Below are 19,186 nucleotides of genomic sequence, written 5' to 3' on the forward strand. Positions count from 1 at the left end.
TTTATTACCCGAAATATAAGTATGACACGCGGATTTGCATGCGCAAAGTACGGGCTTGAGTGTGAGGATTGGTCTAATAACAGCTTTAAACACTTTTTTAAAAGTAACAATCAGCTTTCGCTGTCTAATAATGAATAGAGGCGACTGAGAAAGAAGACCGCCTTTATATTATATAGAATTTATATTAAATAGAGACTATCATCCAGGACAATAACTAAGTACTGAACTTTATCAGCCCATGAAACTGGAAAGACCATGAGCATGATGAATTTAGAAAAGGAGCGATTACGTATAGAGCAGAGCATTGCCGCATTTTTACTCGGACTGATTTCTATTATAGAATTTCGTTACTAGAACATTGGCTCTGGAGGCGGTGGCTAACTGGAGGCTTTTGCTAATGGCGTTGCTAACGATGCCAGAGGTATAAAAGCGGGTGTCGTTTGAGGAAAATTTCATTGGTGTAGACCGTCAGGAGAGACAATCCGAGGGTATATACTTGGACCCTGCCGGCTTTCAGATTAAGAAACGAATATGGAAATCAGGTGATGGCAAGTGATTAGAATCACCAATTACGTTGCAAGGACGCAAGTGATACTGAACATTTTTTTATAAAATGTACACAAATCCATACATTGTCACCTTTATTATACATACGTCTCAATAGCCGAGCATTGTCACCAATTATATATTCTCCGCCCTAAGCAAAACAATGTTCGTACACAACTATTTGGCGATAGATATGACTGCCGCATTAACTTAAACGGCCTCAAGGAAAAATTGTAAGTGAATTGTTATCCCAAATTTTATTTTTATACGCTTTTCCTTTAATAGTTAAAACGGATCAAACAACACATTTTGATAAATTCTACTGAAAGATAAAAAGGTGGTGCGCATGAATAATTTATTAGGGTTATGTATATTTTAGGCGGGGAAAATAATGTAATAATATTCATACGATTCTATTTAAAATATCAACTCGAACATGTATTTTTTGTCATAAAATTTATAACCTCTCTATTCAAGATTTATTGCAGAAGATTGTTGATAAATACACTTGTCTGTAAAGTGTAAAACGTAGGAAAACTTGTAGGCATTAGTATATTATTTTCATTTATAGAAAAATGATCCAAAACAATCAAAATGAATACTGTTCATTTCCAAAACCTTTCAAAATACGCCTGTGTCATAAACTTTTTTCAATTTTTTTTTAGATTATACTATTGTTATTATTTGGTTTTATGTCTTTGTGTATTTGGTTATATGGTGTGAATGTGTAGCTCACTAGCAATCAATGAATATATATATATATATATATATATATTTAATATTTACTATTTGTTCATGCAGTCTTTGTACTACCAGAAGTCATTGGCATGTCGCATTCTTATAGAAAAATATCTTATGTAACATATTTCAGAGTGATCTGTTTCATATCAACCTTGACTTGAAATAGGTTTAATGCTTTTTGCTGACAAATGAATTATATGTTCACCCCTTTTAAAACTTTCTTGCCTATTTTCAATATAACAATCTACACAAATAAATATAGCCATAAATAATACCTCGCAAAGACTTCCAAAATTGTTTTAAACATTAGTAATGTAGGTAAATAACAAAATATTTTTATTAAAAAATTGTAGCAGAAACTAACAGAAAAAAACAATTAAAGCATTCTGCGCCCAAGTCATAAGCGTCACAAACTCTTCAGGTCTCTTAAAATACAATCTCTTATATAAGAGATCTAAAGACATATAATTGAATGTCTCTAAAATATAAAAACTTATATTTAAAACCAAGTTTATTCTCTCCGACTTTATTTTCGAAATACATTGGCGTTTTGAAAACATATTTATTTCTTTGAACAATTTAAAAACACTAACGATAGCCGTTGTGGCCGAAAGGTTCTCGAATGACGACCAAGAGCCGGTAGACGCGGCGTGAGTAGACCCCGACAAGCTGGACCGATGATGACACAGGGTCGCGGGAACAGAATGCGGTAGCGCAAAACCGGAGAGGCCTACGCCTTGTCTTCTATCAGCTGATATGATGTTGAAAAATAGTATATTTTGTAGTCAAATACCTTTTCGTTGTTGTTGATGTTGTTTTTATTTAGGCACCTGTTTCAAATGTCGTGATCTTACAAACGATTCTAATTAGCACTAAGTCGTCAAGACAAATAGTAAGGCGAATCCAAATTGGAAACATGATACTTTATTCGATTAATGCTTTTAAGGTAACTCCTATTCGCCCCTATCAAATTCCTGGTAAAGCTTTATAGAAGATAATTATACTGGTGTATATTTCTACGCTGCTATCGTTTATATGTACACAGTATTGTTTGTTTCGTTAAATTTTAACAAATAATTTTAAAAAACTTAAATTATTTGTTGCTTACTTAAATTAACAAAGGCCTCGTTTTGTTATTTGCTCAAAGATTTGTTTTTATAGGCTTTAATTATTTTAATTTAGGCAGTTCCTGTTAGCAGAATAAAAATAGTTACATAAATATCATAGTGTTTGTGACACTATGACAAGACGTTGCCGTCGCTACTACTAATAAATGCTCACACTCTTTATTTATTACTTGCAATTATTTTTCGAAAGCGATTTTTGTACAGTTAATTTGCAGATTCTATTTTCTTAAAATTATAAACTAAATCAAGTTCTTAAATTAATTAATATTCCGCCCATGATTAGACGAATGAACTTTACCATTAGACTACTCAATAAAAGGAAAATTCCAAATGTTTTGATTTGTTATTTTGTAGGGGTTTTCCTCGTCATTTGAAAAAAATTAATATCAAAACAAAAATGAGATTTAACATTCTTGATACTTTGCTAAGAACAACAAAAGCAATTACACAATATTTTATTTCATATGTTATTAGACTGTCAGGAATTAGATCGTAAAGAAATGTTTTATAATTAAATAAGCAATAAATTTATCGCAAAATTATTTAAATATGTAGCCTATAAAAAATTATAAATGTTTCCCTCTACATTTTTGTTCTTTTTTATGTTTTATATTATTATATTATTTAAGCTCGTTTGCTTTTGTGCGAATAAAACTTGATTAGGAGTACAAATATACTATCAAAGAGTTGACCTATCCATGAAAAGCCAATAAATATCAAAAAACTATTTAGCGTATTCAGAAAAATAAATCAAGCCTGCTTAGACTAAGTAAAGAAAATGCTTCTGAGAAAACGATGACCCCACTAAAGAAAAATGTTTGGAAAACGGTTTAGTAGAGCTTAATGGCTCAAATTTTTTCTTTGACGTTGTAAAAGATTTTTCAACAACAGTCATCTTATAAAGGACCTGTCCTGACTTGTCTGTAGCGTAAAAACATTTTTAAAAGGACCTGTGAAAAACATATTACAGAAAGAGATTATATAAGGAATTTGTTTTGATTTTTTCTCAAGTTAATTATTCGTTAATTATTATTATGATTTATAATTAATTATTAAAGATGTAAACAAATGGAAAAACACAATGCTATATATGCAATATGAAACTTAGTCGTACCTTCATATTTTTTAAAAACAAAAATGAATCACTTGATTATTTTTTCTCAAACACAAATATCAGGCTATTAAATGAAAAAATCACAGACATACAGAAAGATCGATGTGTTACTATGGTACTGATAAACAGTATTTTTCTTTTCTAAAAATGCCGTAAATTGTATGAGAAATTATGATAAAACATTTGAAAAATTCTCTGTATTTTTTATAAAAACTTACCAATCCCTCTGATGGATGTGGCTAGGACGCCTAGTTTAGTTTACACTTTTGCCGCGTTAATGATTAGCTAGTTAAGAAATTTCTTCGGCTTGGAGTGAAGGTAGGTGTTTGATGATAGACCGCGAGAGCGTTGCGCGGTGCGTTATCGCTGGGGTATTGAGCGTTACTAGTAGAGCGGCGGCAACGGTTCGCTCCTAGGGCGGCTGGGCGGCGACTGACTCCCCCGCACGCTGCGTGCTCCTTAGAGCCTCGCCCGGATGTGCTTCCTGTTGATTATGTTACGACAGGTGGTCCTGACCCTTTTATAACATCACTGAAGTTTTGATCGTTATTTTTATTTTCAAACGTTTTCCAACTGTGGTAATTTAAAACTAATCAATTACTCAAAGTACATCATTATATCCTCATAAAATTCTACATAGCACCGCATTAGCGCTCAAAGCCTGGTAATATTAAAAAGATGAAGAATTTTATTTTAAAAATCATCTTAAACCTAAATTTTTTTGCTAGGCTTCACTTAAAATCTGGACACAGTTATACTTGGGCTTATGCCTGTTAGTCAAAATGATCGCCACATTGCTACTCCATAGTTTTGCAGAACAAAATTACTACTATCTTATCAAAAGTTTTATCTTAAAGATTTGCTATTTACAAAATAAAATAAACTATGACAAAATTACACAAATTTTCAATATTACTTAAATTATATTTATATTGAAACAATAAAGCAATGAAAATGATTCATAGCAGTAAAAGAAGAAATTGTTAAATGTTTTGTTTCCGCACAAGTAACTTGTATTCAATATCCCCGAGGGCATAACAAACGTTTTTTTTTTGCGAATTTTCTTTTCTTTTCAGTCAACATTTGTGTAAGTCCTCAAAGTATTTATATAGCGGAAAGTGTTACAGTTTACATATACTTATAAATCGGCTAAATAAAATCTCAATGTAACATGAAAAACCAGTACTCAAAAAAGATAAAATATACATATTATCTAAATATGCCAGAACAGTTTTATTTAGCTTATTATTGTTTAACGAGGCTAGCTTTCTCTCCAAAATTGAATTAGGACTGAGGAGTCCGGTAGATGAACAAAAGTGATCGAAATAGCCCAGTCGTTTGGTAAATAGGATTGAGAGTGGTTAGGCCAGATTATGTATAGAACAGATGGCCGCTAGCGCCTTAAGGTTCTGGGACTGAGCTCGCCACGAGCGCAGCAACTGTGTCAAGGTCGTCGAAAAATGCTGGACGCAGGCCGCTTTTGGCCAACCCTGTTTTATTGAACATCTATGGGGACGCTTGGGTTCAGCTGTGCATATCCTGCTGTTGAAATGTGATGATTTTATGTCAACGTAGCTTTATTTTAAAGATCAGCTTTAATATTTCAGTTTCCTGCCTTTGCTGAATTAATGCATTTGCTATAATATATTTTTAATAACAGACATTTAATTCACTAAACAGTCACTAATTAGTATGACATTATTTTTTTGCAATCCTTATTATCTTCCTATTTTTTATTACTCCTTACATTTTGACATAATTAGCAACGACATAATAAATTACTCTCGATTTTCTGGACCCAATGAAATAGTAATCGAGATAAAGTCTATTTTATTCCAATCCAGTGCCTCTTTAAAAATAAATTGGATTTAAATTTTTTGACCGTATAAAATATTATTAGGCGTTGGATGCGGACTGCTTTCAACCTATTCTCGCGTCCTTTTAGAAATCTACGGAGGAAATTCATGTCAAGCGATGTACATCCTATGGCTAAAACGATGAAGATGATAATGATGAAATATAATGAAGTAAAAATTTTATTTTGCTTTTTTCCTATATCATGCAGTATATATAGTACATAGAGCTTCATCCTAAAGTCATCACTGACACATTTAATAAAATAAAAAAAGAAAATTTTGTGTTGTACCTGGGCTGTATCTTGTTGTATGTACCAAATATTTTAAAAAGTACAATATTTAATCAATAATGTATTTTATTTTGAGCACATTACTCAATCTGTCCAGCCTAATCTTCGCAGTCAAGTGGGCATGCACGGCGTTTTTTTACGCATAGATTTTTGTGTTATCCCTTTTCGCTATTTTTATTAAACTCCGTGATCGTATGAAGGAAGTTCTAAATTGCATTATATTTATTAAAAACATTTCCTTACTTGTGAATAATTACGATTAAGCCAGCTACCTTTTTCTGTGATTACTCTTGCGTATGAAATCATCCGATTATCATTTATTTTATACCTAGTGTAGAACAAACATTGATAATAAAGTATATTTTAAACATGATACTTAAAGAAGACCGTAAGGAACTTAAAGTTTTTGCTATAGAAACTAAAATAGTTCCTCGTAAAATATTTTATTTAGTTCTGTGTCCATAAACTTATTTTAAATGACAGCTAATTTAATATACACGGAAAATGTATTTTATACTTTAATATTACAATTAAGTATTTATTATTATTTAGCATATATTAAGGTTAGTATATCTAAATAACAAATTAAACATAATTAACATTTTCGTAAAACTAATGTTAAAAACGGAAACCTTTGGCTACTGCTTCACCAGTATTCAGCTAAATATCTTCAAGCAAACGAAGGGGAACCATTTAAGCAAGTGTATGTATCCGATTGTATCAAGTGCAGATGATGTGTTTTATATAAAATTTAATTTAAGAGAAAGTAGGTACTTAATCTTTCTTCAAAAACTTGCGACGCAATCGCGTGTCTCGCAAATGCTAAGAATGTTCGTAGCCGACAGATTATTTTCCCTCGGATAAACCGCTGACTCGTTTGCCTACCCTTCTTTGAACTTTATATTGCATTTATTCATAAAAAACAACTACCAGTCTTTTCTATCTGATTATATTCTACTAACATTTCTGAGATAAGAATTAACTTGACAAGACTGGATTTGTCCTCTTTATTTTCAAAACGTTCATCTTCTTTAAATTTTAAAGTGCTTATCCTAGAGCAATAAACCATTTGTTTACAAAGAACTTCTGAATTCGAGGTACATTGGAGATCGTAAGTAGCTATTCGAGCTTGTAACAAGATTACTTTTCTCCAAACTTTTACCTTATTAGCAATTCCAAAATTACCTAGTTAATGATCATTGTAGCGCTTTAAAAAAAGCTGTTGCTAATAGCTTAAATAAAATTTACAATGTATTTTTCAACTTTTGAGAAATTTTATCATTATTTTATCAAATTATATTTATGAACACAATACATAAATCGACAGAGAAATAAATATGTACCCCGTTTCGCTTGGTTGATAAAGAAAATTGCTATATGAGTGAAGTGTAATAATGAAATATATGAATTAATTAAAAATGTATTAAATTAATCTCTAGATTTTTAGAACCTTTCATATCTAGAGAATTCAAAAAGTTAATCTAAACAGGGTATACCCCAAAGTGAAAAAGTTTGTTAATTAAATGGCTGTTGTTAATTAATAAGCGTTGTTGAAAAAGTTGGTGAATTTTCCCAGCTATCTAATAGACGTGGATTGTAATATACTCTAAGCCTTTTTAACAATATATGAATATTTTTGTCTTGCTTTTCCACTTTCCGTGTTTTAACATTTAGCACCATTCAACATTTAACTTCATTCTTCATTTTAACATTAATATTCAAGTTCTAACATTTTTACTTCACCAATTGCGCAGTTGTGTTATGTTCACTATTTCAATTGTTTTGTGGAAAGCTCTATAAAATTATCTTTTCTAGTCCATTCCTTTCATGTTTCTGTTACTATTTCGGCCATCCATCTATTTCTTGAGCGACCTCTTTTTCGGTTAACAGGACTTCCTGTGCTGTCGCTTCTAGAATCAATATTCTGTCCTTGCTATTCACTTCATATTAAAAAAGAACTCTTCCTGTTCTTCGATATTGTATCCTTCGCCTAACTTCTTCTAAACCTAGTAAGCCTTGTGTATGCGTGTGGTGTCTGTATTCGTGTGTCTATGCAGGTTACGTTATGTTTTGTGTATGTTTGCAAACGGACCTATTAAGCATCGGACCAAGAACGGTGACGCTCAGGTCTTCCATATGCTCATGGTGATTAGTACGCACAATGGTGTAACATAAAATAAATAACTATTGTTTTGTACACAGTGAAAATTAAATGTGTATGGGCGATAAATGTTAGCTTGCTTAGCACGCCTTTTCTGTTTTGTAATGCCTTACTGTGATGTTTTTTTTAGCAATTTTAGTAACATTTGTCTAAGCGGATCTAACCTTGAGTATACTCTTGAATGTACTTTAGATCACAGAGATGTTACTTTAACCTTCAACTCACTTCTTATACTATGGCACTTAACCCCTCTTGCCCATTATATATGACAAATTCATAACGCGTTTTACTTTCATAAAAAAGGTTAGAAAGATTAATTAAAATCATTCCATTAGCGTGACCATTAAGGTTATACAATCCCTGGTTTTTCATAATTGAACCGACTGTTTGTTCAATATAAAGTAAACCCTCGACAGTTAATGGAATATTTACAAACACTTATTTAGGTAAAGAAAATATTTTTTTCGTTCTAATGAACTTCGCAAGCATTACACATTTGTAATCATGTTTGTACCACGAAATTACTAAGCTGTCTTAATGAAGCCAAAGTAAGATATATATTATAATATTTTAACTTTATATTGCAGGTTCCAAGTTGTACAGAGTGATTGGTTATAGGTGTAAAAGTTTGAAAAGGTTGAGCGTGTAACGCATTTGTCAGTAAAAAGCCTTTACAGCAACGATTTCTAATCATTCTGTATAAAGCCATCATTCTGTGATATAGCACTTTCATTTATTCATTCTATTAGAATGAGACATGCCAATAACTTCTAGCAGTAGAAAGTCTGTAGAGATACACAGTAAACAATAATTAATTTTAATAAAATATATAATGATCCGTATTATGAAAACGCTTTTTATTAATGCCATTAAATTATTATTTCTCAAGCCATTGCTTTTAAATAGTATACATTAATAGACAGCAAATGAGAACACACGCATTCATTTAAAGTTTTTGCACATATACTTCAGAAGAAAGAATTACCTATAGAATCCTTTACTACGCAATATTGAAAATAATGTAACATTTTTCGAAGAACAAAGAAATGAGATCAAAACCCTGAATATTTTCTTTTTACTAAATAGTAGTCACTGAGTTCTTATTTAAAAAAAATAAACGTATTTCATTATGAAAACTTTATTTATTTAGTCTTGATAATACTAAATGACTACTTACAAAAATAAGCTTTCTCTTTTGTACACTGAGAGATTTTCAGTAATAATTTTTTTGTCAATAATTTTTATCGTACCGTTTTTATTTTCGTAATTTTTTACAGTAAACTTTTGTGATTACATGATATTATGTATTTGTTAGTGTTAGTCAAGGTTAAATTTTTTTCAGTTAGATACTTGTTTCAGCTCACAGACGACCACTGCATAAAATATGGCTGTCCCAAAGATATCTATGGGGGATATACCATAATAGCCATGCTCGACAGAGGGGTTGGGGATCGCAGTTTGGTATTATAGTTATCTGAGCCCATCTTCTGGAAACGTGGCAATTCTATATAATAAATGCACAAAGTGTGAAATATAGAAGGTTATATCGCAGGAATTTGACTCGCGTCCTTCGATCGCAACTCTCAATCTTTTACCGCTGGACTACCACTGCTCAAGTGAGTTTTCAGTTAGATCCATGTGTTATTTTATTTGTTATATTATTTTTTTATTGTTTCATTTTTATTTCATGTTATTTTATTATTGTTTCATTGTGTTAATTTACCCTGCTGTAATATTTTTGAGTGAAGGTTGTTGCATTCCTACTATAGCCGACAATTTTCCTAATTCTTTCCACGAAATTTTTCATGTGCCTTAACGAAAATATCCGAAAAAAGGACAAAGATGTCCTGCTAATCTCAAGTTTATATATACACTATATATATAGCCGCTCATAACAAAAGGGTGTCATGGTTTTCATTAATTTTTATCTTTTGACTTTCGATACAGTTGATTCTTATGAATTTTATAGGTTTTTGAATCGTAGGACACAATAATGTATTTAATACATCGATAAAATGTGATAGAGCTTAAGAAAGTAAGTTTTTTAATGAATAGGAATTTGCGCTTCGGCGCCTCGAATTGCTGTTTAAATATGGACGCAGTGATGGTACCATTTTAAATTGCCTCTAGCCAAAAAAGGCTCTATCTCCTCCTTGTGTTTTCCTTCATCGTGAGGATTGTGACTTCCTCCAACTTAATTCCGCCATATGACACGATTCGAACAATCCCGACTTTTGGCAACCTATATTCAGTAGTTTCAATTATCTTCTATAACAACAATAAACTTAATATTAAAATTTTTTACTACAATTTTTAATTTCATATCACTATCAAAACTGATAATAAATATTAGTGAAACAAACAGATATGTACGGTAGACATCACACCAAACTGCGAGTTACTTCTTCCAATAAATTTATCGGATCTTTTGGTCCCAAATGCGTCTAAACTTGTAATGGCCACCGTCGCCTAGGGGCTTAAAAGATCATTGTTAGAGAGAGCAAGGAATGCAAAGATTACAAACCAAAATTTCTTACACAGATCCTGAAGTCCCTAGAAATAAATGAAGTAAAGAAAAAAAGTTAAAAGAATGTCAAAAAAATCTATGTCTAAGTAATTATTCTTAAAAAATTACAAATCTATATGCTAAACTACTTATAGCTTTATACACAGTCTTTACTAACGCAAAGATTGAAACAATCATACACACGCCTATTCTTTCACTCGCGCGCTCTCAATCATTTACGCACACAAACTGGAATGTGTATAGTATTTTTTTTATCTTCTTTAAACTTTTTCATTAATTCTGTTATATTCTGTGTAATTTTTAACAAAGCACTATTCTAATATACTAGTATTTTTAATACAGATTGTATAGCAAAAGTTGGTACTGCCATTTAATTTAATGAACTAAAGAGTTTATTAAATAAATTGTATCTGTATGTCTGTATGAATTGAAATTTATATTCGGGTTACGTCCTTTGTATCTCATAAAATTACAATAATCACAAGAATCATTTAAAATACATCAGTATATAATTTTTTTGATATAAGCAAGCATATGCCAAATCGATATTAGTACAAACAATACAAACATTTTATATGAAAACACCTCTACTGGTTATGAATTAACTTGGTATTCACTAGTATAACCGAGTATTTCAGTTATTTCGTTAATTTTATTTAGTAATTTTGTAATGAATTTATGTACGATATATATTGTAACAAAAAATACTAAAAATTTTATAAAATAGACTCATAGAGCAACTAAAAAAACTATAAAATATATTTAAAAAATATTTCAAAAAGTATAAACACTCAACAATTTTTATATTTTCTTTTAAAAAACATTCGTTTATCATTCAGTAAAATCGAGGTATTCATTTCTGCTGAAACAATTAGAACTTAAATATACAATAATTTCAATATCGAGTATAATCTTTTACATTACTGAAAAATAATATCGAATTTTGATTACTACAGGTTTCCAAGATACCTTCACCACTTGCTTATATAAAAGAAAACTTTATTAGGTATTCAGAATATGCTTGTCCGAGTACATTTTCACAGAGATCCTTATAATAAATGGTCTTGTATATACAATAATGTACACTTAATTATTAAATTATACATTCGCAAAGTTATATATTATATACTTAAAAAAGACCCCATAACATACTCAGTTCACGTTTAGTCACTTTTACAACATCCTAAATGCAGTGGTAGAGAAAATAATGTCCTATCTTTATTATCGCTTAAAAATCCATAAAACAATTTTAATTAAGAAAACTTGATAAGACTTTTTAGTTTGATTACAACTGTGAAGTATTCAGGAGTTACTAATTTTATGAAGCCTTGAAAAAGATAAAACAATCTTATCATTAATTCTATTACTAACCTGATGTACGTCGCTATTTGTCTTACATTTATAATGCCAGTAATATGTTTTTCTTTATTCTAAATTTTTTACGCAAACTTTTAATATATAAGTGGTAATTATAAGATGTATGAAATGTGCGTAAGAGTTAATTAAGATAATCTAAATTATGGTTTGAATTTAGTCAGTGTTTTGATTTAAGTTAATTAAGTTACGACTTAACATCATTATCAATACAACATCGTAAACATTCTATTTACAATAATACCTATTTGGTAATAAATGAGAAGAGGTAAATTTCTGATTAAAAGAAACTTACGATAACTTGGATTGATCATTAAAATAAAATTTGCAAGGAAATTGCTATCGATTTATTAATACATGACCTATTTCAAAGGGAAAGGAAACATCTGTTTCAATATTTCTGTAACACGATGTACAGACAAATCGTAGAAAATTCTGTGTAAATATGGAAGTTGTGTATGTAAATACGTTAATGTTTGTTGGTGCATACATTTAGATAGAATGTTTAATGTAACTGCAATAAAATTCATATAGATGTTCGTATACCAGACACAAGCACAGAACCGTCACTGTAAACGGTCACCAAATCTAATGAAGGTATAGTAGACCATAGAGCTTTCAAAGTATAATTTCAATAAGTAAATTTTTCAGTTGTTTTTTAGGAAGAATACAAAAATAGAGGTTAAGTATAATCTGTGGAGTCATCTATATCACCATAAATTCCCGTAGCGATCTCGTACCACTGAGCCTAAAGAGGCTATCACAAATCACAGAGTCTATAATAATTATTCATAATTTCTTTTTAGTTTCGGGTGAAATCTTTTGTGCAAATACCTGGCATCTATGAGGTACATGGAAAAAGGAAAAAGCGGACTCAAAACATTATTTTAAAGTGAACGCACACGGTAACATATATTACGGATTACGTATATAACATAGGTTACGGTGACGGTGAAAATCGTGCGAGTGTTATGCCCATTCTGTGGTATAAACAATTATCAATGAGGAAACTCACAACAATCATACATCAAAACTCCCTTTATATATAACAACTTTATCATTGTATTTAAAGCTTAAATGAACTGATCCATTAAGAATTATTTAAAAATTAATAGATGAATATGAAATAAAGTGTTATATTGTTGTTAAAGCGAATATCTAGGAAGTCCAGATGTAGCTTTTGTATACTTTTTGTAAAGTCATAGTAGATCTTTACAGTGATATCCTTGTTTTGCTCCGGTGTATTTAGTGTATGTATTTTTTATTGGCCCCGTGTTTTGTTCCCCTCGTTCAACCCTTACCATGGGTGGATAGGCTTCTTTTTAAAATAACAATTTTTTTTTATTTCGATACTCATCTTACGTCATTCTCAGTCTTTCACTCTTTTATCTAAATTTCCTTTAGTGTACGTTATGACTCTTCCGTACTAGTGGTACCTCTTACGTTTTTTGAGAAATATTTTGTACACAAAATATCTTGCCACCCGGGGCAGGACGATGTATGTAATGTATAAAGGACGCCCCTTCCCCCTAGAGTTGTCCTTAATACTTTCAGGGAATCCTTGGATCTCAGCAAAAACGCAAACGTCCCTTTCGATGCAGTATTCTGGCACATCTGGCCAAGACTAGATCTCCCACGGCGGCCTCGATGCAAAAACACCTCTTTTTGCTCCTCTCTGGAACACAGAATATCCATTTTTAAGTAACCTTCCCTATAACGGATACCAACTTGACCTACATTTTACTTTAGTAATCGTCTATCGGAATTCGTCATGCGCTAATTGAAAAACATCTATTAATTTAGCCCTTATCTTTATAATTAGCTGTAACGCTTCCTTCTTTCCTATGATATATTGTTAAAGCTTTTTGTAATTAAGTTTCTCAAGTACTGCGTAATCAAAATCATAAATTTGAATTTACGGCAAAATTTAACTTCAACCTACATGGTCGAAGTTGGTAAAATGAAATTGTAACTTCATATAAATAAAAGTTCAGTGATTCTAATAATTATTTCTTAATTTTAATAACAATTTAATAACAACCAGTAGTTTATTTCATTTGAAGCGCATTCTTCTCTTTAACCATTCAAATAATAGTCTGTTAATCAATTTCATTGACACTATTCTCAATTATAAATAATAAAATGTTGGTTATAAAAACTTTTTTTATAATAGAACATATATGATTATGTCTATTTCTTTAAATCTAGAATCATGGTTTACTGTTTTGGACCTAGCAGTTTATAAAACATGAGTTATTAAAATTTTCATTTAAAAGTTTTAAACAATTTAAATAACTAAAAATAGGTAAAAAATATAGTCAAATAAGCAAAATAATCAGAAAAATGAAGTTGGAAAAATAACAATGTTCAATGCAAACAATATACTAAAACAATTTCATATAGTTTTACTCGTACGTTTAATGTTTGATGTTCCGTCCGAATATAAATATTTGTTATAGACAAATAAATCAAAGGATGCAACTTGTGTATACTGTTTGCGGATACCGTTCTTTTCTCAATTTAATATAGTCAGCTAGTTTTATGTTTGAAGTAGCGTTTGGCATATACAGACAACAATAAATTTAAGACAAACAATATTCTGTGCTCCTTATTAAATACAATATCAACAATATTTTTGATAACATGTAATGTATTTACAATCGTGTAAAATCCTTGTTCTTGTCACAGTAAAAATAATAGCTGTTTTCTGCCATAGAAGGCTAAAATATTTTAAATTCACCTATAATTTGTCTATTGCGATTTTTACAATGATCCATAAAAAATCATGGTTGTTTCAGCATGAATCTCTTTATCTTCTTATATCCATTGCAGGCCCATGGATTTATAATAGTAGCGATAGGAAGCGGTCTTCATTCATAGTTTTCCGACGACCTTACTGGTCAGATGTCTACCTTGAAGGTGGTCTCAACTCCATAATCATAAGATTCCAGTGGTCGTCTATCCTGCTCGCAATGTGCCTGAACGTTGCCATTTCAACTTGTCAATAGTTATATCAGCCGGGCTATATTAGTTACTATCTTTTTTCAACGGACCTCCACATTCCAGATTCAATGCCCGAAATTAACCCCAAGCAGCGTCTTTCTATGTCACTTTAAACACACTATGATGGAATTTACGGAACTCACAAAGCCCTATAATTTCACTAGCTGAGACGCCCTTCAAGCCGGAACTTGGCAATGCTTGCGTGCTACTTGTTGGCGCCAGATAAGGCGCCGAGGCGTATTGAGAAATACGAATACCTGCAAAAGATTCCTGCCGCTATTTCTTTTTATTAAAACGGAATATTCTGTTGTTATGACAAAGCTTAGTCTTATTGAGTAAAAGTAGATATAAAATTCTAGAAAACTTGAATAACAGACGTTGCGATTTAATACTTTTGTAAAAAAACATCTATTTGATACTTCATATTTGTCATTCCCGTTAAATAAAGCTAGTTATAAAATTAAATCAAAACACAGTTTTCGTTACAATTTCTATTCACAGTGCGATGAGCATAGCGCAACATGTTAAATGAGAGTTTATAACTTTTATTTTGTTAATTTATATAAATGAAATTAGTATTAAAATTTAAATGTAGAGATTCACCACTAATTTTTTCTTGATTTACTCGTCCACTACAAAAAGTGAATGTTGGATTTTTTTTTTCAAGAAATTTCATTTTAAATTTTCATGCTATTAAATTTCCTTTGCTGCGTTTTCCAAAGTCGGAGCACTGCTATTTCTGTAATAGTCGTTGAAATTATCTAATATCGTAATTAACCTTCTCGTCGAGGAACATTGTAACTTTTATTAAGGCATGATTTAAATTCCTTAGATTCACAAGAAATTCCCAGTTAAAATAAAAATTAATACTGTACAATAATAATGAAATTAGTACTAATAATGCAATCTAGTAGCTGTCGAGTCTGTTACAGATCTTCGTGATTTTATAAAAGACAAAAGTTCTCTTTTCTCACAACACGGGCAAAAGTGATGTTTGACTATGAAGTTTGATTCATATTAGCTTTGGCAGGTAACAGGTATCAGAAACAAGTCTGGGTAGACATTGGAACTGTCAAAACTATCCTTCAACTGAGGAAATATCTTCTGAAAGTTACACTGACAATATGCAAAACTCTGCTTCAATATTATAACGCAACTAAATTTTCATCAAAGTGTGGGGGTGTCTGGCAAGAGTTTGAATCAAATATATATATATATATATATATATATATATATATAAAGTAAGTAGCAGTCTTCTCCTCTTCCTGGCATGCCTTTCACAAAGTACGTAAAAAGACCATGACAGATGTAAAACAACATAATACAAACCATATTTAACTAGAAAAAATATGTTTCAGCTATACAAACATAATAACCATAAGATAGTTCAACAATAGTCAATTGTAACATAGCAATACGATATCATTTTATGAACCTACATGATATCGAACGACCAAAACAAACAACAACGGCAAATTATACAGAGACATTAGAAGCCCAATGGACTTGATTAGTGATAACAGTACGTGGAGTTTTACGTAATTCAAACAATACGAAACGTACGACGGGTTTGCGGGTGCGCAAAAATTTAACCCAAAAATTAATAAATAATGTAATGATAATATTGTAAGAAAGATTACTACAAATTAAAATTAATTATTGTTTCTTCCTGTCTGTTATGTACTGTATACTGTTAAACATTTCAAGTAAAGTTTTTAGTTAAAAATAAAATAAAACGAGTGCCAAGATAAAAAATACGTAAACCATAGAATATAACAACGCAAATATAATCACAGTGTTACTAAAGCCTTGCAGTGTACAAAACGATGAGCCTATTTTTGTGAGCAAAGATTGTTTATTATTAAGAATAATCAACAAATAAAGTGATCTCTCTAAAATCCATTTTTTATTTTTTTTATTTTTTGCTATTCGACTGTGAGTAGCCAATAAATAACCTTTGGCAGTACAAAATCGATTATTTGAAAATATCTTTACATCAACATCATACTATTTGGTAACAAAGATCATCAACTCTATTAAATTAGTAGTAAAATTCTCACACTCTCTCTATATAGCTGATGTAAATAGTTTTGAATATACAACAGTCTTTAATACAAAGTTTCTGTGATTTTATCAAAGAAACTATGACAATGCTTTACTCGTTCTATTGAAAATTTTGTTTCAAAGAGGTGAACAATGCCCTCTTTGAAAATGTCTCTTAATATTTACTCTTAAGAAAAGTGTACAAAGGTATTAAGTAAAAAAATGTATCTATGTCATTGTTGTTTTTAGTTTTCAGTCCAAAGATGCCCACTGCAAGGCATAGGCTTTACGCAAAGATATTTATAAAAGAATATACATAATCGCCACGCTCGGTAGGCGGGTTGGTAATCGCGATGCGGTATTTTAGCCCACAGAGGACGCTGCTGCGCGTCCTCTGAAAACTTATTTGTAAACAGTGATAACCCTATTTAATTAATGCCCTATGCGTGAATTAAATATGATTGTATCCCGGGCATCGAACCCGCGCTCACAAGTCTACCAATGTCCCACGTATAGATACGTGACGTATAATAAACCTAACTAATAAAACTAAAAAACTATTTCTGATTAAGCTTTAAAAAAAATGCAGAATATATAAAGTTGTATCAGCCGCAGAATGTCTACTGCTGAACATATAGCTATCCCATAGATTTAAAAAAGGACCAGGTGGAAGCCGCCTGTATCTGTAACTAGATTGTTCTGTAGGTGGACGTCCTAAATATTTAGATGTAAATTAATAAAACGTTTAGCTAAAGAGTTAATATTATTATAAAATCTCTTATTCAAAAATCGAGATGGAAAGCAAAATGTCTTATTTTTATTATTATTCAATTCCTAACAAACGTACGACGTATTACCTGAAGTCAGGTCCGGTGCAAGCGAACTTGACCCATATTTCAAAGCTATTGATCGATGGACGGGCAAAGGTCAACATGCATTAACTGTCATACGTTCCATAATTTATTGACTTTAAAACTTATTGCTTCAGGAATACGAATAAATAAATAAAAATTTGACATTGGTTCTATATTTGCATTACAGAGACGGTGACCAAACTGCTAACATGCACCCATTTCATTCAAGCAATGGATTAGGTTATACACCTCATCTAATTTAGCTAAAGATGTAATAGAAAGTGAAAACACCTTAGTTCCAGACGTTAATTTGTGAAAAAAAAACAAATGTTAGAAGAACAAAGAAAATATGAATATTATTTTCTTACGTTTACTACGATAATGGCAAGCTTAACCCTTACTGTGTTTTCTTGAAATTGACTTGCATAAAGTAGAATATATTTATTAAAAGAGTTCAATTACAAGAATGTGATTTTCATATACATTAGATTTGAATGTTTATAATTTTTTTTTAATAAAACATTCAACTTCGACAAACTCATATTTTATTTTTAAAAAAACGTATTTGGAATAGCGTTAAATTAACTTTAAAAGACTGACTATTAAATTCAGAATTAAATACAATTAATAAACATAGAAATCTTAAAAATAATCTTGTACAATGTACAAACATATTGTAAAAGCAGTCAATGGTAGCCAAATCGTTTTCATAAATATAGAGTTCCGAAATCGAAACCGCGACTTGCGATCGCAAGTCTCACTCCTCCTCCGCAAGGCTACCACTGCTTATTGATCTTCTGTATCATTATACATAGGAAATATAGTTTTAAGTGGTTGTCGACCTTTCTATTAACTATCTTATATGTATACGTTAAACTGACATTAACTTTCAATGTATATTGCGTTCAATATCATAGGAACGATATCGAAACCCTGAATACATCACAGGTGTCTAAAAATAGTACTCTTAAGTAGGCATATTTCAAAGTTAAGTTTGACAATAGTTTGTAATCTTTAAGTGAAATGTATAGGTATGGAGGTAGTAGGTGAGGATAATAACTAAAAAGTGTGATTAAGGGGTATGGGACAAAAAGCAAGTACAAAAGCAATGGTCGGGACAGATGGTGCTGGAAATCCTTAAAATTAACATTGTAAAAATTAAGAATTTCTTCACATTATACCCTAAACCATTTAGTTCCTTTTTTTACTTTCGTTATTACTACGTAGTATGTAAACCATAGCGACCACTTCAGTGAGGATAAACTACATATTTGTTACTTTCACTGTATACAATCGATGAGTGATAAGCCTTCAGTTAACAGTTCATTGTCAGAAATTCGAAATCTTTATCACTAAATAATTATTGTCACATACAAGACGTCTAGACGAGTTGATTGCGCTTTGGAGTGGAGGACGAAAATCGATATTATATTCTTCTTTACTACATTGTACTTTTTATTCATTTTAACGAGTATTTGAAACTTCTTTTGAAATGACAAACTTGAGTTAGTAATATACTCAAAAAGTCTCTTCGTTCGATACATTTTCGG

This window comes from Battus philenor, unplaced genomic scaffold (assembly GCF_028537555.1).
Source record: "Battus philenor isolate CCGP_79_NKW_IND1 unplaced genomic scaffold, ilBatPhil1.0.hap1 SCAF_16, whole genome shotgun sequence".
NCBI classification, from domain to species: Eukaryota; Metazoa; Arthropoda; class Insecta; order Lepidoptera; family Papilionidae; genus Battus; species Battus philenor.